Consider the following 5247-nt stretch of genomic DNA (forward strand, 5'->3'; position numbering starts at 1 on the left):
AGTGACATATATACGTATATATGTCGACTACATATGTACGTGTGTAACTCAACTCTTAAACACCTCTCTCACACTACGCCTCTTATACTTAGAGATAGGAGCTCGTAGTGTGGGTGGCGAATAAGTAAGCTTAAGATTAGGAAATCATTATTGTTTAAGCACTGGAAGTGAATAAAAGGTTACAGAATTTGAGAAAAACCTAAACCTCGTGCGTTTATTTTTCTACTTGCACATTATTATTTTAGAGGAACCTTGGTATGTTTTATGGTCAGCACTTAGGATAGTTTGTTAATTCAAAAGCTTTAGCTCGAAAGATTTTTTTTATATACATACCTAAGCTCTTACAAAATTTAGACAGACAACCAAATTTGATTATTCAAAATTACAAACGGCCAGTCACGAAAACAAGCTTTTGTCAGAGCCCTAGAGAGTAGCGAACGTTAACAACTTGTTGAATAGATCAATCTAAACTGTCAGGGACGTAGAGCCTGCATATGAAAACTATTTCCAAAATTGTTTATTCAAAACATCATTTGGCATGAATACTGTTCTGGCCTGCCAATTTCCTCGGTTTTCAATGCCTGCTGATTCTAGTTCTAGGTCATCAGATAATCTCCAATGATAAGCTGGGCGAAAAGTGGAAGAAATTTAAAAATATTACAATTTTCACCCACCAACATTCATCTTAAGCTTTAAAGCAACATATATGAATTTTGGTAAATGAGTAAGAGAGGTGGGCGGTGAGATGTGTGTGGACAAATTTTCCAGATTTCGCACTTCACGACGAATGTGCTTTTGACGTTTGCCACGCGAAAGTAAACAATAAGACGCCTAAAGCACAGTGTAAAGGAGGGTAAGGGAAATAAGTTTTAAAAGTGCTTGTGGCGGCTGTGTCTGACGAAATAACCGCCAGCTAATGTTTGAGTTAATTTAGCGACGCCTGTGTGCATAGCAATGAGCTGAAGGGTAATTGTTTGTATTGAGACAAATCCAAAACGTTGAAAGCGCGCTATGGAAACATTGTGGGAAAATTACTTTTTTCTCGTGTTGCTTTCGGGCAGCATAATGCCCGTAATCAAATAAAATGTCACACAAAATGCTCATTTTCGCCACATTTCCGACGTCGCATAGTGGCTAGCTGCTGTTCGACGGCACCCCCACCTTCCAGCGCCGACGAATTATTGTCTATTTCAGCGTCGACGGACCGCAGGCGAGGCAGGCCACTTGAAATGGCAACAACGCCCGTTTGTATTTCATTTGCATGCCTAATGAAGTGCTACCCGCGCTGTTGTTGTGATTATGTGGCGTGCGACAAGCAAAATGCGCGGTCGCCGGATGTCACCTACAATTGCTGGCGGATGGCTCGGGTCGCAGGCGAGCGGCGAGCAGCGAGTCGAGAGACGGCGTGATAAAAGTGGCCACGGCACTCGCGTTGTAAGACCATATGCTCCAGCCATGAGGTCTCGCAATAATTTTATAAAATTATGACTTAACTTTTGACCCGCAACGAAAATAAAATTGTGTAGCGGGAATATCTGTCAAGCTTCGGTGCAAATATTAATAGCATTGTGAGTTGGGGGGCATGGACGTGCGCTGCGGTTGACAAGCAAAAGGGACACGATAAAAGTGCCAGCAAACGCAAAAATTTAATAATATTTTGTAGTTAAAGCAGGCAACGTTGGCGGCGGCGACGGAAGCTTGTTGCGAGCAGCAGGTGCGGGCGTCTCGGCCTGCAAAAGGCACGGACGGTGAAAATGTAAATGAAAGGCGCTGCCACATTGTGTCAAATGCTGCTGCCGTTGCCACCAAAAGTCGCCGTGCCTTAAAAGCCGGTTTGAAAAGTGAGGGCGTTGCGCGTACTCATGCTTCATCGCATTACCTTTTCATCAAAATTTCCATCCCGCACATGCCGTCTCGCTTTCGATGAGCATGCAAAGATTGTCCGTTGTGTTAAAATTCTGAAATAAAAGTTATGATTGCTTGACACGGTTCAACGATGGATGGTTGTGCGAACAGACGGACGGGCGAACGCAGCAGGGGCACGCCAAGGACAAAAGTAAGCAGATTGTTCGCCATTTCACACATTCATACAAACCTACACTTCAGCGCCGTCAATGATAGATGCTACTTCCATCACTTTTATGGGCGTTCATTTAATTTGCTGTTTTATTGTCAATGAGAATGAATCGTATTTAGCTGCCGTCAAAGCTTTGTTTGTCATGTCATTTGCGGTGCGGCAAACATCATGAACGTCTAAATATACATATGCATTTACATTAGGGAAATCCATTTTGCAGTGAAGACATGATTTATCCAGAGCACATTCTTATAAAAGACTGACACAACCAGCAACGCACTTCCCTTCTCTTAAATCACAAGATTTACTACAAGTGATCTTGAATTACGAAATAATTAGGTTGAGACTAGAAAGACAAAAAGTCCATAGGCGTTATGACACTTCATATGAAATTGTATGAGCAGTCTATACATCGGCTTTTCCCAAAGCTAATACAAAAATAGCAAATTAGGATAAATATGCAGTTTTTTTCCGTAAAATCTGTGGAAATCATGACAGGTTATCGACGCGTACAAAGACAATATCAAGAAATGTAGCTGCTTTGACGCTCCAGGTATACTTAAATGTTTGAAGTATGGCTTTGAGGTAAATTGCAAAGCCTTATTTAATGAGTTGTATATCGAAGGATAGCTCGTTGTTCCTTTTCATTGGTATGATTTTTTTCATGGCGGGTCCCAAAGCCAACGCACAACCCTGCAGAGGGGTACTTGGTCAAAGGCCGGAAGTCGTGAGCTGCTTGAGCCATATGCAAGAGAATCGTTACTGGCTACTCCCGAGTGAATGGCGCTCAGAGAACTTTTCTGAGTTGCGTGAACTTCTACACATAACTCCATCTTCCAAGTTTTAGACGTGCGTACGTTCCGAGGTCCTAACATCGACTCGGACCACTATCTTGTTGCAGCTAATATTCGCACCCGCCTCTGTGCAATAAAAAACGCACGACAACAAACACAAGGAAAGTTCGACGTCGAGAAGCTGCAATCACAACAGACAGCCGAACGATTTTCTTCTTGCCTTGCACTCCTGCTCTCTAAGAGCACTCGTCAACAACTCCGTAAAAGGGAACTGTGGGACGGCATTTCAAACTTCTTAAGTACAACTTCAACCGAAACTATTGGTTTTCGGAAAATGCAAAAGAACAGCTGGTATGACAAGGAGTGCCGTGCCGAGACTGCCTACCGCGCAACGTTACGATTGACCACATAACGTGTGGGATGGGATAGACACCGAGAGCTGAAGTGGGAAGCAAGATGCATTTGCAGAAAGAACAATCACCCCAAAGGTGATCTAGTCACCGATGCCCAGTGCACACTTAAATTATGGAGGGAACCCTTCCCCAGTCTGCTGAATGGCAGTGCACGTACAACGCTAGGAGAAGGCGAACCCGATTCTCCAAACGATGACGATGCAGCAGACGTTCCATTGCGCGACAATGAAGATAATCGAATACCAATTATCCACCTGAAGAACAACACAGCAGCGGGGGCCGGTGGATTGCCGGCCGAGCTATTCAACACATCAGCTTCTTTGTAAAATATGGGCGGACGAAGGCATGCCCAATGGTTGGAATTTAAGTATGATATGCCCAATCCATAAAAAGGGAGACCACACAATCTGCGTCAACTACCGTGGGATAAGCCTCCTCAACATCGCGTATAAGGTTCTATCGAAGATGGAATCAGTGTGGCTTTAGGCCTGGCAAAACAACAAACGACCAGATATTCACCATGCGCCAAATCTTGGAAAAGACACGTATAGGGAGAATCGACACCCACCACCCTTCGTCGATTTCAAAGCTTCTTTTGACAGAACGAAAAGGAGCTCTGCCTTTTCCAGCCCAGTCACACTCGCTACTTTGCTCTCAGGTCACTGTTGATGGTCATAACTTTGAAGTCGTAGATAATTTCGTCTATCTTGGAACCAATGTCAGCCTGGAAATACAACGCAGGATAACTCTTGCCAACAGGTGCTACTTCGGACTAAGTCAGCAATTGAGAAGTAAAGTCCTCTCTCGGCGCACAAAAACCAAACTCTATGAGCCACTCATAATTCTCGTCCTGCTATATGGTGCAGAGGCCTGGACGACGACAACAACGGATGAGTCGACCTTGCAAGTTTTCGAAAGAAAAGCTTTTTGAAAGACTTATAGTCCTTAGCGCATTGGCCATAGCGAATATGGCATGCGATGGAACGATGAGCTCGTATCAGATATATGACGACATAGTTCAGCGAATTAAGAGACAACGGCTACGCTGGGTAGGTCTTGTTGTCCGATTAGACGAAAACACTCCAGCTCTGAAAGTATTCGACGCTGTACCCGTCGTCTGAAGCAGAGGAAGAGGAAGACCTCCACTCCGTTGGAAAGACCAGGTGAAAAGGACCTGGCTTGAAATCTCCAATTGGCGCCACGGTTCGAAAAGAGGAAACGACTGGCACTCGGCTATAATCGCGTAAGCGGTGTCTACGCCTGTAAAGAAGAACAGACATTTTCGCTTATGTTACCCAAGCTTTTGAAAAAAGCAGAACTGGTGCGCTGGAGGACTATGTTCGGTGTTTGGAAGAGAGAAAATGTGAAGGAACTCTACCATAAGGAGTTTGTTTGATGACAGGAGATATTTCGCATTGCTCTCACCCCTCCACCCATTTGCTTCGCTACTTTATCCAGTCTGGAGAAAGCAGAACTAACGTCTCGGATGTTGAGGCCAATGATATCAATATCGTCGAAGTACGCCAACAGCTGTATACTCTTATAAAAGATTGCATCTTCTGGAAGAAGTTCTACAGCTCGATAGGGTATCGCCTTGTCTGCAACCTCGTTTGGTATCGAACGTCTCGGAGAGGTCCTTCCCGATCCTGACTTATCTCTTGGTATTGCTCAACGTCAGCTTACACAGCCGTACTAGTTTTGTGGGGATTCCAAATACAGACATCGCGACATAAAGGCAACTCGTTTTAGTGCTGTTGAAAGCAGCTTTGGTTCTTTCACTGGTCTTTTCCAAGATTTGGCGCATGGTGAATATCTGTTGTCTGTTGTTGATTTTTCGGGTCTAAAGCCACACTGATATATATTTTATGTTAGTCGGTTAACGCACTTTTAGTGATTTTCAACATAACCTTTGTATGGGAGGTGGGCGTGGTTATTGTCCGACTTCTTCCCTTTTTGAACTGTA

The sequence above is a fragment of the Bactrocera latifrons genome, unplaced genomic scaffold (genome assembly GCF_001853355.1).
Source record: "Bactrocera latifrons isolate USDA-ARS-PBARC rearing strain unplaced genomic scaffold, ASM185335v1 scaffold_25, whole genome shotgun sequence".
NCBI classification, from domain to species: Eukaryota; Metazoa; Arthropoda; class Insecta; order Diptera; family Tephritidae; genus Bactrocera; species Bactrocera latifrons.